Source organism: Acanthochromis polyacanthus, chromosome 14 (genome assembly GCF_021347895.1).
Source record: "Acanthochromis polyacanthus isolate Apoly-LR-REF ecotype Palm Island chromosome 14, KAUST_Apoly_ChrSc, whole genome shotgun sequence".
NCBI lineage: Eukaryota > Metazoa > Chordata > Actinopteri > Pomacentridae > Acanthochromis > Acanthochromis polyacanthus.
In genome coordinates this window covers 34,796,141-34,813,851 of record NC_067126.1, presented here as the reverse complement: position 1 = coordinate 34,813,851, position 17,711 = coordinate 34,796,141, and the positions used below count along the sequence as shown (strand labels likewise).

General features: G+C 40.6%; 1 protein-coding gene across 1 annotated transcript in view; it reads right to left on the bottom strand.

The window, feature by feature from the left end:
- The window catches only part of LOC110952330 (collagen alpha-2(IV) chain), a 72,240-nt gene that overhangs the window by 23,888 nt on the left and 30,641 nt on the right, over positions 1-17,711 (bottom strand).

Here is a 17,711-nt window from a genome sequence, read left to right as displayed (position 1 = left end):
CTTCAGCAGTCCTGGCTCTCTGCCCCCATCCAGTGGACAAACTGTGTACTACACATGCCAATAAAATAACTGCAAGAGAAAACTGAGCATTGACTTAAAAGCTGTAAAGCAGATCAGCAAACTTACTACCCTAAACAATTTCATTTTTAAAGCTCTTGTCTCATTTTTAGTTACTGTGGGCTAACTTCTCTATGTCTCCATGGAAACAGCCATGGCTAGGAGTAGAAAGAACTACATGGCACAGTTATGATGCCACAAATCATTAAAATATATTTATTTTAAAAAGAGATGGATTTCTAGATTTTTTTAGATTCATTTTACATCAACTTGAAAAACCTGAACTTAACATATAAAACATTTTAGTGTGTCCAGAAGTGTTACAAATACTGGTAAAAAATGATAGTTCTACATACTATAGATGTATTACTACTTGTATTTTTCATCTGTTTCCATGCTCATCTCCTATTTGTTATGTGAAAACACAGAACAACAACAACAACAAGAAGTTTCAGAATTTTTGTCACGACTGTTCTTTACAGCTGGACAATGGCTTCATAGCTGCACTGAAGAGCAGATTTTTTGTTTTTAATGTCCAAAGTGACTCAAGAAGTAACAAAAAGTAACTAAAATGTGACCAAAAATGTTCAAAAAGACACATACATTTGTTCAAAATAAGTCAAAATGTGTCAGAAAAGACAAAATCTTATCCAAAAGGGCAGAAAACTTGACCCAAGAAGTGACTTTTCTTGATTTGTCTCTATAAAAAGATTAAGTCTGGTCCAGTAATTTTGAGTGTGAGTAAATTTTGACTCATGAAGTGACCAAATTTTGACACGAATTGCAAAAAATGTCTCCCATAATAATTTGAAACTTGTCCACTGTGAAAGTGACAAAAATATTTTAAAAACTCTAAAATACTGTTCAAAATGTGTCAGAAAAGACAACAAACTTGTCCTAAATAACTCAAGAAATGTCAAAAATAATTGAAAAGTGACCAAAAGTGTTAAAAAGGCGGGGGGGAAAAGTTGTTCTTGGTTCATTTTGATGAAATATCACAATTTTAATGTTGGATTTGGTAATTTGTCCCATATGATGAGCATCATTGGAAAGATTCATTCTGTTTTTACAGTTTCTGGTTTTGATAAATGGAGTAATTTGGGTGATTTTATTTTGCCAAAATGACTTCATGCCTTTTAAATCTGCCTGTGGGTTTTGAGGTTTAGAGGGTTAAAGGGACAGAATGAACAAAACACTTTAAAAAAAAACAAACAAACAGACCTTATTGACACAGGAACATCTGCCTGGTAACAGTTCAAAATGTGCATGCCAAAAATATCCCTTCTGGCCTGTAATAAATGGCAACACCCTGTTTATGGCACATGCTAGACTGTCTAAGACGCTGTTACTCCAAGACAGAGATAGAGCAGCAAAGAGACTATGCTAAGGGAAATGAATCCAGACTGCTGTCAAATGCTCCCTAATGAAAAGAAAACAAGTCAGTTTAAATGGCTGTTCAGGCATATTCAGACTAGTTGAAACTGCAGACAGCATCTTAATCTTCAAGCTAAAAATAACAATTTGATTATGAAACTCAGAGCGATGAAAGAGAGAAAACAGGCATGGAGATAGGACGGAGGAAAAAGTGAGGCTGGCAGAGGCAGAAGGAGCTGCCAGGTTGCTGGTGTCACTAAAAAATATTCTTATCTGCTGAAAATGTCATGTCTGCAGCAGAATTGCAGCTACAGATGGACTAACAAACAAACATGAGAGGGTCACGGATGCTAAGGAGCAGGTGGGGTGTGTGAGGGCAACGCAAACATCAGGTGGAATCCCTTAAGAGATGCTAAACCGCTGCTTTACACATTTTCACAAACAAGCCAACGCTTCTAAGTCACTGCACACTGTGACAGTCGTTCACATGACCAGAGGAGATGCTTGAGGGCAGGCAGAGAGTTGACGGGTGCTGGCGGGATGGAAACTTCGTATTTTGTGCCAAGTGCTTTTACAAGGATCAAAAAAACACGTGAGGGTGAAGATACCATGGGAATCTGCTGTGTTTGTACGGTCTGAGGGGTCACGGGGTCAGTAGGCGATGACCTCAGAGGTTTCTGGGTCCTGACTGGTCCTCTGAGAGTCAACAAACACAGTGATGCTGTTTGTCCCCAGACAGGAATGCTCTGTGCTGTTTAACACTGCGAAGAAATTAATAAAACTGCAGGGAGGGAGCCCAAACAGTGTCAGACAACCATTCAAACAAGCCCACAGACAAATCCAGATGCTGATTGTGTGAGATAAAGCCTCAGTCTGTGTGTGTGTGTGTGTGTGTGTGTGTGTGTGTGTGTGTGTGTGTGTGTGTGTGTGTGTGTGTGTGTGTGTGTGTGTGTGTGTGTGTGTGTGTGTGTGTGTGTATACTTGTTTCTGCTATACCGGTGGGGACTTTGACCTGACTATTTGCTATAAAGGTGGGGACTTGTCTTACGGTGGGGACCTAAAATGAGGTCCCCACGGGTGGCAACACCGTTTTCTTGGCCATATTGTTGTTAATAAAAAATGTAAAAGTGCAAAACGTTTGTTTAGGGTTAGGCATTGATTTGGTGATGGTGATGGTTAAGGTTAGGGTTAGGGTAAGGGTTAGGAGTTAGATATGAATGGGAGTCAATGGTAAGTCCCCACCGGTATAGAAAAACAAACATGTGTGTGTGTGTGTGTGTGTCAGGGGGGCAGTCAGAGCTTTGTGTATGGGTAGAGGGGTGTGTTTTGTCTCTGTTCAATGTCGACCCGGCAGCTGCTGCCTATAGAGCAGACAACCGACAGCAGTCCTGTCAAAACAACCGAAAGTTCAAGGTGGTTATCTTTATTGTCCCACTTGGAGAAATTTGCTCTGCAATAACATCAACATTAAGTCTCAGATCTAATGCAAGAAAAAGGAAACTCATACCAAGAGCAGACACAAGTATGCAAACATTTTGGAACGCAGAGGGCTATTTTTCATTAAGCATATCAGTGGCACTTGGAATGACAGCAACATAAAATGTTTCAGTCTGTCCAACAGATGTCCGGAAAGGAAGCCCAAAGGCAAAAGGTTAAACTCTTTGTGTAGCGGCTCGTCATAAATGACCAAAAGCTTAACCTCACTCCTCCCAAAGATCCTCCTGACTATTCTAGCAAGACTTCAAAGTCAATTATCATTATTACTGTTATAAATTCTACTCAAAGTCTACATGAGTATTGGCCAGAGTGTTAAACAGGCTTTATTCACAAATAAACATCTAACGGACATATTGAGACATTTGCAGGCTCAATCACTGTACATAATGACAGTGGTCTTATCATACTGACTATTCTGCAGTACATTTATCACTAAGAAATGTATATTTTGTCTTGATGATGAAACTAGAACGTCTGAGGCGTCACCAACTTTATGACAGTTTATCCTGCTACAGAAATGGATATCTGTACCAAGTTTTATGGAAATCCATCCAATAGCTGCTCAAAACATTTCATTCATAACAGAGCCACTACAGAAATAATCAGAGTTACTGGAATTCATCATCTGGAAAACATGAATGCAAAATAAGTATATATACATATATATATATATATATATATACACACACACACACACACACACATATATAAGTAAATATATACAGTATGTATGTTCAAATTAAAGCAGTGGATCCACCAAACAACTGAGATCCACTTTTAGTGTGGCGTACATGCAAAAAATTGAAGTCCCTTTCTTGCATGTTATTAAATGCAAAACATGTATTTCTGTGTGGTATAATTACTGATGAAAAAGTCGGATTTTGCCATGAAAACAGTCCATTTGTGCCTTGAAATGGCTTAAATGTAACTCAAAGCTGTTGTTTCCTCCGCAATGTGCAGATCTATGAAGTCCCTGCTTCTCTCTCTACTAACCTCACTGCTGTTCTTTGCAGCTCAGGCACATCAGCTCACCTATGACTCTACACTATGCAATGACAAGCTGTTATATTGCGGTAATACAGTCATACATGTTTGAGCTCAAATCAGTTTTTTGAGACTATCACTGACAGCCACTGACTCATGACACGGCTCATATGGACATGTTCACACTGCAACAAACTTTATCTTAAATATAGAAACATGTCGTAAACCGTTAGAAGCCTGGACAGTTAAAAAACATTTGTTCAAATATCTCAATGAAAACAGCATGTAAACATGTTTGTCTCTGGTGAGAAGAACATTACATTATTTTAATGCCAGTGTGTCATTCAAAAACAAACTGTACCGCATCCAGAACGTCACAGTACAGGTTATTGGCATCAGTCCTATTGCTAATTAGTGCTAGGTGTACGCATGCGTCTCAGCAGAAGATATCAATAACTCCCAATCCACTCCATTCAATGAAGATTCTTTTTAATTATAAAAACAGAACATGGTAAATGAACGCTCCTTCTTGTTTTGATTATAGGGGTAATTTGAAGCTTGGAAACAGCCACCTGTTTCCTTTGCTGTAAACCTCGTGATCTCCTTTGTTATGGTGGAAAAAAGGCCCTCTGGGCACATGAAGCAGGGTGAAATCCATCCATGCATACAGCCGTAAATCAGCATCTTCATATAAAGGAAATTAATCAAGCAGACTAATTTTCTGAAGAGAGATGGTTCTGTCAGAGCAATAACTTTGCAATAATTCAAACACGGGGGGTGAAGCAAAATACAGTGAGACAGAAGGGGAGGAGTAGAGAGAGTTAGAATGAAGTTGTGCAATTGAAAAAGTGGTAAATAAACTACGTGTGTGTGCGTGCACATACAAGTGTGTGCATGAGAGGTCCTCGTCTAGGGCATTTGTGTGGTGTACTGCTCTGTATCTTTCTGCATGGCTTAAACAGAGGGCTGATAAATACCAGCTTCCTTCAAAAGCTGATAACAACAGAGATATTTCTAAGAGCATATTTGTGTGTGTGTTCATTTGCATGTGTGTGTATGTGTGTGTGGGAGGGGGATCAGATTGTCAACCAGCAATTTATTCTGTTTTTTCTGTTTAATCTGTGTGCAGGTTAGCAGTGGGAATCACTAGCAAGCATAATTAGAAAGCTACCCTTGGACTATATAGCATAGTTGCAGTTCCTAAGATGGTCTAAAGGACTCCATCTGCGTCAAAGAAGGCACTTTTATTACCATCAAACACCTTCTCAAATGTCCCCACATCTCTCTGATGTGACTGGAGGGGGACTGCATCCAACAGCTTTGCAACTTTCAAACTTGCATCTGGCTGGGTGTGCAGAGGTGAGAAAGATGGCAGGATTTAAAGTCTCTAAAGCTTTCTTCACTACTTCCATCATTTTGCATGGTATGGATGAGAGGCTGCCCTAAACCGTGTGCTCCTGTCCTCATTTTTGGCATTAATGTTGTCAAGGAAAAGCAACATATGCAAAAGAGTTTGTGGTGCAGCCAGGAGGCCATGATGAGGTGGTTATTGCCCCACCTTTAAAAGATTTGGAACAGGTACAAACATTTTGGCCTTTATATGCGGTTGGTCAACACAATAGGCCGCTATACACTGCAGGAACTCGGGTGGGGTGTAAGATGTATTAACGACCCTACAATGAGTAATTACTGGACGTAACTCCGGTTCTATAAGAACATAGGAACTAGAACAATGGAAGGTTTATTATATTTTCCTATATGGCAAGTTTTATGTTGTTGATGTTTGAGAGGAGTACACTGCTACTCAACGAGGACATGCAGAAATGTCAGTACTTTGTACTATCCAATCTGTGCGGTTTCTCCAAGTCTAATTAGTCGAGCTCTACATAGCAGTTTTTTTAGGGCCATTCGGAAGCAACAAAAGCTGGAGTTGAGGTGCGTTTTTCTCCCCCAAAAACGGCACTACAAGAGCCTCTACGAGGGGCATTCTTGTGGTCAGAACATGCTCAAAAATTCAGAGAGCTTACAAATTCCTGCAGTGGAAAACAGCTTATTGTTAGAACAAGGCTAGTGAACCCTAAAGTATGTCTAAGTCAAACCAACCACAACAGTTTCGGTGTACAGTATCTGAGAAATTCATTAGGGTGTTAACCTTTCACCTTTTTCCTCAATCTCCCTTCATTCCTCCCCATCTTTAACATCCAGTCCTCCACAGTACCACTTCCGTCATACGTCTATACTCCCCGTTCTTATCTGCTCTACTTCCACTCAGCATTTCCTCCTCTCCTGTCCAAATTCTGGAGTGTTTTCACACTCCTTCGCATGTCTTCTTTGCCCGCCCGTCTTCCTTTCCTGTCTCCAGTGGGTGAAGAGTGACCAACATGGAAGCCTACAAATCAACCAGCCACTGACAGACATCGTAAGAAGGTCAGGAAGGTAGAAAAACATGAGCGATAAGAAGCAAAGCCGACCTTCAGAGTTGATCGTAGTGAAATTCTGTATAAATGGAGAACCTGGCATCAGAGGAGCGCTCTTTAAATGGAATGTCTTGGATTCACAAAAGGATACTGAACACACTTGGATGCTTGTCTGTTTAGTTCTGAATTCCTCAGTCTTTGAACTCTGATCATGTCTTTACCAGATTATGAAGCTCAGCGGACATGTGCTTCCCCACGGGCTTCTTTTTATTGCAACCGTAGCTCTCTGTACTCCTTTACTCTTCTTTCTGCCACAGATGGCTCGCGTCAGACCTTTGGCCTCTCATCTCCTGAGCTCAATAATACGATCACAGCTGACCAATGACTTCCATAGGTTCTGATGGGAGCCAAGCAATGAACAGTGTCAAACTGAATCTTCCAAATGTTTCTCGTTTCATTTCTGTGAAATGAGCAGTTCAATCGAATTGATTGACTGGATCCAGCAGAGGCAAAAAGTTTCATGATTGGTTCCTTGGTTTAACACAGCGTTATTGGAAGCTAGCATGAAATACATCTGGACTCCGTCTAATTAGAAAGAGTTTTGTGAAACTTTGTGTATTTCTGAAATGTTTATATATCTTTATTTACACAGTTTTCACGGCGTCGGCTGACGGATGAGCAAATAAATGTTAAGACATCTGTATGATGTGTTGTACCTGTGTTTGTAATACATGACTTCAGTACATAAGTCATCGTTTCTTCCTCTCATATTAATAAAAACAAAAGTAACCCTGGAGTTCATCCCCACCTATGTACACTTTTTACTGACATCTTAAAACCTGTTGTTTTTGTACTGACTCTGGTGCAAAGTGGCTCTAACAGTACCAAAAGAGGTCAACAAACTTATAAATTTAAATCAGCCAAAGTCATCTGGCTCTGTGGATGTTATTCTTTCTGTTTTGTGATTGATGACTCATAGAAATTAGTACCACTGACAAGCTGTAGAGCAAAATATCCTCATTATCTCAATGAGGGTAATAAAGCAGAAGATTACAACCACAACTCCTATCGTCAAAACAAGAATCTTAGTCATTGTTGTCTAAAGAAGAAATGAAAGAAATTGAAATACAGACAGGTGATAAAGTGGTCTGTCTTAGGAGGAAATAAAAACACTGAAATGACAGAGTTCAACTACAAAGAGAACAGGAAAGTAGACAAAAATGCCACTACATCATAGAGCAGTAATAAATCTACCCAAGTAATCAAGATTATTAAGAAGCAGACTAAAAGAAAGATTGTAAAACAGCAATAAAACACCAGCCCTGCCTGAGCTGCTCTTTCTGCTTTTTATCATTCCCACCTCATTCACCGGACATAAAGCCACCGCACACACAAACACACATCGTAACACACGCAGATGAAGTACGTCAGTCAGGCTAAGGTGTGGGATGATGGCATGCTGATAGAAGGAACTCATTTTAAATTCCATTTTTTTCGAAAACACAAAAATAGAAGAAATCTTAGTGCAGACACACAACTGTTTCAGGGTTGTGTGAGGATGACTTTGACCAGTCTCTGCCAGTTAAATCTGACATGTAGGAGTCCATATAAGATGAATGTGGTGGCCACTGAACAGCAGAGGTTCACCGCTGATTGGAAACAAACCTCTGAACTAAGAAATGCACTGGATTATGTGGCGATGTTGAGAAGCAGAGGGAGACTTTCTGGTTTTTTGAGCTCCTAAGAATGAAGAACCACTGGTGCAGGTGCAGTACCTGAATACTGGGAAAGTTCATGTCTTTTACAGACATACAAGGTTAACGGGAAAGCAATGTACCCACATTTCACAAAGAACACACAAGATACAACTTCTAGTTATATCTAACAATAATAACTTGTTTTTTGTGCCAGTTTGAGCTATTTGAGCTAATTTGAGTGATGGTGAAGATGAAATTTGCTGGAGATTCATTATGGGTGCATGTGGGACATTCAAATTTAAGTATCTATCTGCTACATCATTCTACAAACAACACCTGAAATTCTAGTTGGAGTCCACACAGACTATTTTATCAATAAAACAGATTACAGTGAAACCTGCACATTAAAAATATCTGTGAACATGAATGAAATTAGCACTGTCTGCATGGACAAATAACACTACAAGTAAGAGAATGTGGCCTTTTTGTTTAAATTAAGAGAACTCATCTTTTAAAGAGCACCTAAAGAGCTCAAAATTTTGCTTTTGATGACCTCCAGTGGTGTAATCTGTCACCATGCTGCAGTGATGTAGAAATGTACGGTGAGAACCAAGACATTTATTTATTTGGATGGTACAGTGCATATTAATGAACATATAATCTCATAAGTTTACACAAGGTGGCAGTGAATATGTCAGATTTAGTACAACTCTCATTTCCATCCGTTGACCCACACATAAAAGAAAAACATACAGGGATACAGATGTATTTTAAAAAATTATATAGTAAAACAAAGATAATGACAAATTAATGACTGGGTTAAACCTACCTTAAGGAGCTACTATTTTAGAAAAGTGCTTTCTAGGCATAACCTGTCATAAAGAGCCTGTTTTTAAAGTGCCTGAATTCCTCAGTGTTCAAATGTTTCATTGTCCATCAGCCATGTCTTATACTGTCTCTTAAAACTGACAAAAGTGCACTTTCTCTCATAGCTACAGGTAAACATGGCTGTTGCGTGTGGTTGCAGTTGCAATAAAGCAATTTTCAACCAGAAAAGGCAGTGACAAAACTGTAGGAAGGTTTGTGTTTTCATCCCCCCCCCAAAAAGTCTCTGAGAAAATCCCTTCTCTTCACACACAGTACAAAATGCAGCAACCATACTCGCTCCCCTTCTGTGTACGTGGGTGTGTTTGCATTTCTCCTTCCTAAATCATAGATCTATTAAAAGCTCCCCTGTCTGACACCATAAATTTCATCTGGGTCCAGACCGTCCCCAGGGGTGGATGGTTTGGGAACGACCGGCTAAGAACAGGATGGGAACGCAACAACCCAGTGTGCAAACCTCTGACCTCTGAGAGGAATAAAATATATCAATAAACAACTGGCCGGAAACTCGCTCTGTTATTCCATCTGTCTGCAAAAACTGGGAACTGCAGAGAACACAATCTTATTTTTTTCAAATCAGTGTAAAGGTCAAAGTTACTGATAACAACACTAATATATTAAGATTGAGAGGATCACAGAGGTAAGAGTTCTGGCAAATCCCAGGAAAACAGTTATCATGTCTCGCAAAATATGGGTGTAACAAAACTTAACATTCCCTAAATATTTTGAATGCACCAGCTTCAATTAAACGCTTCCTGTTTTCTACTTTTCGTCCCATTCTGCTGAAGATTCAGAATGTGGATTTACACATTTAGTTCACAGCTGCTTCTTGCAGAGAAATGCATTCTACCAAGCGGATACACGTGCATGCACATATTAGCAAGTTTCCAAACTTTCCACATCTGCTTCCAAGCCTGTTTTTCATCTATACAGGTTATTCATTGCGTTCTGCATTTACACTGTCACAAGAAATGTAAAAACCTTGTGTCTCAGCTGGCTTGCCCCCCTAGTGGTTGTATATACCGCATCTCCTCTGAAATAACATCGTAATCTAAACAGACCGGTGGTGGTGAGGGAGGACGGATGCTACGCAGCTTGATCTATACCTTCTGATGTCATCACTGTGGGACGAGGAGCTGACAGCCTCAGAAACAGCCTCTACAGTGCAAATGTTTTTTAGAATCACACAACACTCGCTCGTGTAAACTCCTCCTGAGCCTAAAATCATGGTGTGGGTGTCTGTAAGCTGCCTGCTGCAGGAATGCCAAAACACTGCAGGCTGCAAATGAGGAGTGAATACAGTAGGTGATGAGGAAAGAGGATAAATTAAGGCTTGGATTTGACTGTAATAAACTAACTTGTATGCTATATAATCCAAACATGTCTATAGCTGAGTGTTTACAGCTGGCATCCCTGAAAAGCTGGCTGTCACTGCCAAGTTTTCGTCCAAATGTAGTGCACACTCGAACAAAAACTCACCAAGCAAATATGTAAACTAATGCCTATTTTCATCTTGTGTGAATATTAGGAGGAGAATAAAATAGAATACAATATCCTTAATTAGTCCCACAAGGGGAAATTTGCAAGGTCACAGCAGCAAAGTGACAGCAAGAAAACTCAAGAGAACACATTTATAAATTAAAGACAGAAGATAAATACACTATAAATAAGAAAAATTGAAGAACACAAGGATACCAACAACACAAATTTAAGAATAACACACAACGAATTGCACTTGGGTGTATTTGGACATGACAGTTTGCTAACTGTCATTAACTGAGGGTATGAGCAGTCTGTTTGGAGCATTGCTGATTATAGGACCTGTGGTAACGCCCCTTCACACACCTGGGGTGATCAGTCTGTCACTAAAGAAGCTGTCCAGTGCCCTCAGACTGTCATGCTTGAGGTGGGAGATACTGTCCTCCTTTCTCCCACCACCGAGAGCTGGACTTTTTGATCAGCCGATCAACTTTTCTTTTGTCAGCAGTTGAGATGCTGCTGCCCCAGCAGACCACTCCATAAAGATGGCTGATGCCACCACAGAGTCATAAAAAGTCTTCAGAGACAGTTGGTGGTGCTAAATCTCCAGTCAGGTGTCATTAAACCACTGCAGAGGGAGAGGGTGTAACAAGGTGACACATTTAGACAACCCTTCTCAGAAATATAAGTTTCTATTCCAAGTATGCTTTCAAAAATACATGTTTTTTAAGGTAGTGAGAACCACAAAGAGCCAAAAAGTCTGCATTAGTCATTAATTTACCTACTTTTCCACCTAAAGCATTCACAATGTTCCACTCATTTGCACATCGAAAGCGTGACAGAAATTGCTGTTAAAAGGTTTGAAAGATAGGTTCACACACACTGCTTATTTTTCACCTTCATACAAATATTTTACTATCTTAACATAAGCAACAACTTGGCCAATTTGATCTGCTTCCACAGAATAGACTAGAGGGAACTAAATCAAAAGAATAACGGGATATTGGAAGGAAGCACAGCTGTATAATACAGCAGGAAAGAACAAAGGACAGAAAAAAAGTTTGTAGCAAAAGGGAGGTCGGAAGACTGATTTAAGAAATTAAGGAGACAGGAGAGAGGATGAAGCAGAATTAATTAATCAATGTGAGGACAGAGTGAAAAAGGTCAAAGAGAGGAAAGACATAAAACGAGAAATATGAAAAGAGGCCAGGAAGGCGAGTTGGAGCACACAAACACTAAGCGTCTGCCCTTTTTCTCTGACTCCCACAGTCGGGCTCAGACACTTTGGTGGATTTGGTCCCACTGATCTGCGACCCTGCTCACATGTTTTTCTTGGACACATTTTTCTTGGACTCATTTCCTGAAGATCCACATCCCCTATGCGTGATGTCCAGAGGGGGAAACAAGGCTCAGTTCCTCCTGGAGGGGTCGGAGAGGGATGAGGGGTTAGGGGACATGCTCGAGGGGCTCCGCTCGGAGGGCCCTCGACTGGATGCCCTGAGGAGGACTCAGGCAGAACAAACAAACATCCGTAGATGATGTTTAGATATCTATTAGAGTATGTTTAGATCCCCTGGCTGCAGCGAGGGAGGTCAACTTTCTGAAGCTCCTGCTGGGGGAGACTGTTCTGGATATCCTTGAATCAGAGTGGATATAACATGAAACACTGAGAGTTGAGGAAAAGCAACACAGCCATATAGAATACAAGCGCTTTTCTGTGAGAAACTTAAAGCTCTGTTACCATGGAGACAAACTTCCATCCTAAAACATCTAAGCTTGAACAGTCACGTTCTCAGCTGGTGCAACAAGCTCCTCTGACTCATCTTCTTAAAATTTTCTCATGTGCTCAGAAATAAGAAATAAAGCAGACGGACGCAAACAGATGACGTCCAGAAGACCATCAGTCATTTGATGTCACTTGCTTTGTTCCACATGGAAAACTGCTTCTCTTTGTTTAGCCGTCCAGCACTGAGCGGTTCGGCTGCCTCGAGACCGGTTTATATTAGAATTAATGTGTTTAGACTCTGGGCTAATTTCTGCAGGCACATGTGTCATTTTCACGAAGCACGTGCACACGCGTGTGCCAGAGATCTGACAGCATCCAGACCATACAGAGCTCTGCTAATGACCAGTAGATAGGCTGAAGTGTGTGTGTGTTTCAGAGGGTGTGTGTTGAAGATCAAGACTCGAGGGGGGATCCCGGGCTGAGAACAGAACAGCCTGGACCTCCGGCTATCCCAGGGGTCTCTGGGGCCCGACACCTGTGCTATTGCCTCACGTCAGAGGAATGACATGTCTCAAGCACATGTGTGTCTAAGCAGGACACAGCTGCAGTGTGTGTGTGTGTGTGTGTGTGTGTGTGTGTGTGTGTGTGTGTGTGTGTGTGTGTGTGTGTTTGTGTGTGTGTGTGTGAAAGAGCAAAGTCTCAAATGAGGTGTTGGCCTCACCTCAGAGATCAAACACCTGTGTGCCTGTATCGCGTGTCTGCATGTCTGTGTGCACGTCTGCGTGTAATGAAGTCCATCATGGGCGTGTCGCCGCTATAATCCCACTGTTACACTTATCACTGTGATTATAATACCATTACAGCTTCCATACAGCAGATCACCCAGAGCGCATACAGTGACCTGCAGTGTTTATAAAAGTCCAAGGGAAACACAATTTCCTAAGAAAAGCTGCTCTCTGGCGTACATCACACTCAAGGGCACAGAGGTATGTATATTGAATTATATTTGGAGTGTGAGAGCCCACAGTGATGAAGCGTGAGGAAAATAGTCTGATCCTAAGCATGCTTCCTTGACAAAGAAAAAATACTGTAAAAACAGCATGATTATTCAAAGAGAAACTGACAAAAGTAAAGACAGCTTTACCATGAAAATAAAACAATCACCAGTTTAGTTTGCTGCCTTTCTCCAACTCATATAATGGCCTAATGAGGAGTATTAGAGAATTTGATGTTGTCTGAGAAACTGTAGTTGATATTTTCTAATACGGATGTCCTGGTCAAGCTGAGTAATTAGGAACGTGGCGGAGTTATGTGACGATTGGTGTACATGTGTCTGTCTGTGTGTTTGTTTGCAGCATTACTCAAAAACGGACGAACAGAAATTTTCAGGGAGGATCAAAAATGACACAAAGACCACCTGATTAGATTTTAGTAGTGATGCGGCTTACAGTCTGGATCTACAGGTTTGTTAACGATTTCTGAATAGCAGCACAGCTTCACTGTAACTATTACAAGTGAACACTACGTCACCTGCCTGCTGACGATCACATGATTGTGATCCTATTACAAACTGAGCAGGACTTATCTGTCAGAAGTCATACAAGGAGCAATTGATTAAATTGTGGGGGTGTTTCTGAGTCCCATCAATTCCCACCGCCCGCGACATATTTAGGGCACATGATTCAGTATCCATACATAACATACAAATGCATAACACGCTGCTTCCCTGTGCTCACCGTAAGGCAATTTTTATTAAAGATTTCATCCGTCGTAAATGATACGACTGAGCAGTCTCGGTGGAGTATTGCGCTCTCTAAATGCTTTTCTTGTTTACTATTTGGCATCTCTAGGTAATATGACTATTTTGTGAGATAATATAAACTTCAAATACTGTAATTTAGCCTAGATACCTGGTTGCACCACTAGGTGGAGTCTTTCAGTGTTAAATTGTATAGTGATCAGAAGAGGTCGTCCGTTCTGTGTTGGCAAGCATTTATTGGAGTTTGCCTTGACATCAGCCCAGCAAACAAGTGTTTGATTTTTGCAGCATATATTCAAATTGTTGCATGATTAAATAATAATAATAATGAGGCTTAGGTTTGTTCTGGTACCAACCCCCTCAAAAGTCTTATCATTGGACCCATTCCATATCTTAGAATCAGGCTTAGGACTTCCAAGTTTCCCAATGTAATCTGACAATTTGACAATTTGAAGGCAGGATTACAGTCCAAAAGAGAAATCGATCGACATCAAGGTAGTAGTACTGCCAGAAGGGGGAGATCAAACTATATAGCATTCGTCAAAACATCATTAAAAAGTGCTTTACAAATTGTTTATAGAATAAAACAACACACAGCAATGGAAAGAGCCATTAGAGCCTGAAAAATTAGATTTATAGTTAAATACCCAGCTGTGATCTTGGCCCTGACTGACATGGACTTCGGTTAGTCACATTAGCACCAGGGTAATCCTCAGAGTCTCATTATGCACCCTCCAACCCTTCCAGCTGATCAATCCCACAGCCCAGTGTGAAAGCCTGGAAGAGTTTTCCCACATGGCATGAGGATGCCATTCCAGCTGCAGCGCACATTCCAGGATACTTTACAAGGGAGCAAATCTGAGCAAAGGTCTCTGGGTGTATAAAGTTCACTCACTAAATGAATGACTTTCAGGAGATCATCATTGAGTTGGGATATTGGAATTGTGAGTTGGATCAAGAGGACAGAGATTTACCTTGAGCGTATGCCATGGGAGAAACATTTTACTCACTATTGCACAACATTAACTAAAAGGAAAATGTGCTGCACCATTGCCATGTGAGACAAAACCTCCCAAATCTTCAGTCTGTATAAAAAACATGTCTTTCCTAGAAACTTTTGGAGGAATAAATATGAGGGGACTTAGAGGACATCTAATTGTTTCCTCTGCAGCCGGCCCCCGATGTAGGTTTCCCAACAGGGCCTGATGGGGAACACATGGCGTTGCTGTGGTGACCCAAATCTCTGGTCACATTTTTTCCTACAAGCTTGAGAACCCTCTTCATCAACCATAACATTTCTTGACTGCTGTCTGCAAATAAAATGCGCAGATCCCAGAAGATGAACGCCTTATTTACCTCCTCTTAGAACCATACGGATATGACTGATGTGGAAAACGTGGTGTGTGTCTGTACGTGTTTTTCAAGGAAACAAAGAGGGAGATGGATAGTGGCAGAAGATGTTCAAGGGAAAACTTGGAGGAGAAGACTGGGATGAGGTTTGTTACAGGACATAAACTTACTTTATTGCCATATTTCTCTGTGATCACGCGCTAAAGTATGCTGAAGCCACAACATTAAGCACGATATTTCAGGCTAATTCTGCTCATCTTGACCTCTGTTCATCTAATTTATCCTTGGCTATTATCACGCCATGTGTGCTCCCTCATGATAACACATTCGGGCTACACGTGGTAACAAGGTCAGTGTCTTTGGTCTAATGATTTGACAAAAGACTGACTACTGAATCACCGCACAGTCAACGGTAAAGTTTAATCTTTTTTTCCTACTACAAGAAAAACAATGCTAGCATCAGGGTCATCAAATGATTCCAGGATATATAAGGACAAAAATCAACATTTTTGATATGCATCCATCCACCCACACACATCTGTCCAAACAATTCCCATTCCTTCCTGTGCCGGTTATTGTTGCCATGACTGTAAAGCTCTCTGTTCTCGCACAGCTCGAATCCAGTTTTACAGTGAAAACTGTGGGTGATTTACTACTCAAAATGCTTTGCAATTTTTGACAAAAAGCATATTTCAGACGAAAGTAGAGAAAACCAAGATTTCTCACTTTTAATAGCTGCATAACTGTCACCAGCTGATTTATTGTCCCTTTAGTGTTTGCAGCTGACCCTTTTCAAGGGTGAATCACGTCAAAGACTCACATATGCTGCGGTGCGTTCATACATGATATTGTGCTCAAGACTAAAAGCTGCCACTAAAACAGGTACTGCAGGGTAAAGTTAGCTAGCTGTACTATCATTAGGAAAAATGCATGATTTCCATTCACTGTACACTCTACCATAACTAGTGATATAGCAGAAAAGGCTTCCAGGATGATTTATTTGGCAAAATCGACTTAATCTCTGGGAATGTTGTGTCCCTTGCCCTTCTTCAGTTTTTCTGATAAGTCACTTGACACACAGTTCAAGCACTTCTGGACTGTAAAGATACTCTCATGATTAAATCATTGGTCCAAATAATAATAGTTGTGTTCAAAAATGTCTGACTTCTTGATAAAAAGTCAGAAGTACGTGATTGTGTGTAAAAATTATGGTGGGAAAAGATAACTGCCAAAGTGGACTTCAACATGAAACTTATACCGAGACAAAATTCTTAAACGTCAGCTGTTAACAGCAGGTGGAATCTAAAGATCATGCTGTAGAGAAGACTGTTGTAGCATCTGCAGCTGACAGAAGTGTTTCGAATTTGCTTCTGACCGACTCTCCTCGTGCCAGCTGCAGCAGACTGGTGAGTACTCAAGCAGAGACAACAGTCTACTGTACCAAACTGCAAGATGAAACACAATTTCTCATACACAAAGCTGAAATAATTGAAATTGGTGGTTGTTACATACAGTTGTTTGATTGATACATTAAGTGGGAGCAACCCGGTCTCCCAAAATGTATGTTCTGAACTGAATTTCATTTACGTTTTCAAATTAAGTATATTTTTCACAGAACTGTAGGACTGAAGTACCAGAAAAGGCTTCAAGTTTGAAAGAGCGCAAAGTCCAGGAGACCAAGTATGTATCCAATTTTCTTAGACTAAAGCTTCATTTTGGGGTTTCACTCATTGTTTAACTAGGTTTCGGCACCAGAGCTACATAGTTGGGTTTAGAAAAACAAGAACAGTTTCAGTTAAGATATCACCCTCGCCCAACATTTCAGAAACATCTCCTCTATTTTCTGAGTTACCACAGTAATGAGCTCTGCCCCGTCTACGTCATAAACAAATGCGATCTGGCAGAAAATACATTTCCTTCAAAACATAGTTCAGAATGCAGCTGTATGAGAATGTGATTTTTAGAGACAGGGTTGCTGGGAGAGTCCTGCGGTTTTGTGTTAGGCAAACAGAGGTCTTCCTTTGTCCTCACCAACAACAGTCCTCTTGTTCCTAAACGGCATCCATCATCTTAAAATGCAAGAGTGAGACACTTTTAAAGGCTCTTAAAGCTGGTTCACAGCAACAAAACAGTGGATCAAATTTGACTTTGACAATGATGGAAAAAAGAGATTTTTTTACTGTAGACAAAAAGAATTCTGATGCACAGTCTGTATGTTCAGTGTGATCTGAGTCTAGGTGAAAAATCTTGCTTCATCTTCAGAACTCCTGATCAGTAGCAACAGCTGTCAATGCTATCCCTTACTGTCTCTTGTCTGGTGCATTGTGTTGTGTTAACGCACACAAACAGCTGGTTACTGTCTGTTTGTCTAAGTATTTCCCCTGATACTTTCTACGGCTTTGCGGCTTTAATTTTCACACAGGACACTGCCAGCCTGTGATCCCTGCTGAATTCCTCTTTCCAACAATCTTTGGCAACGATAACCC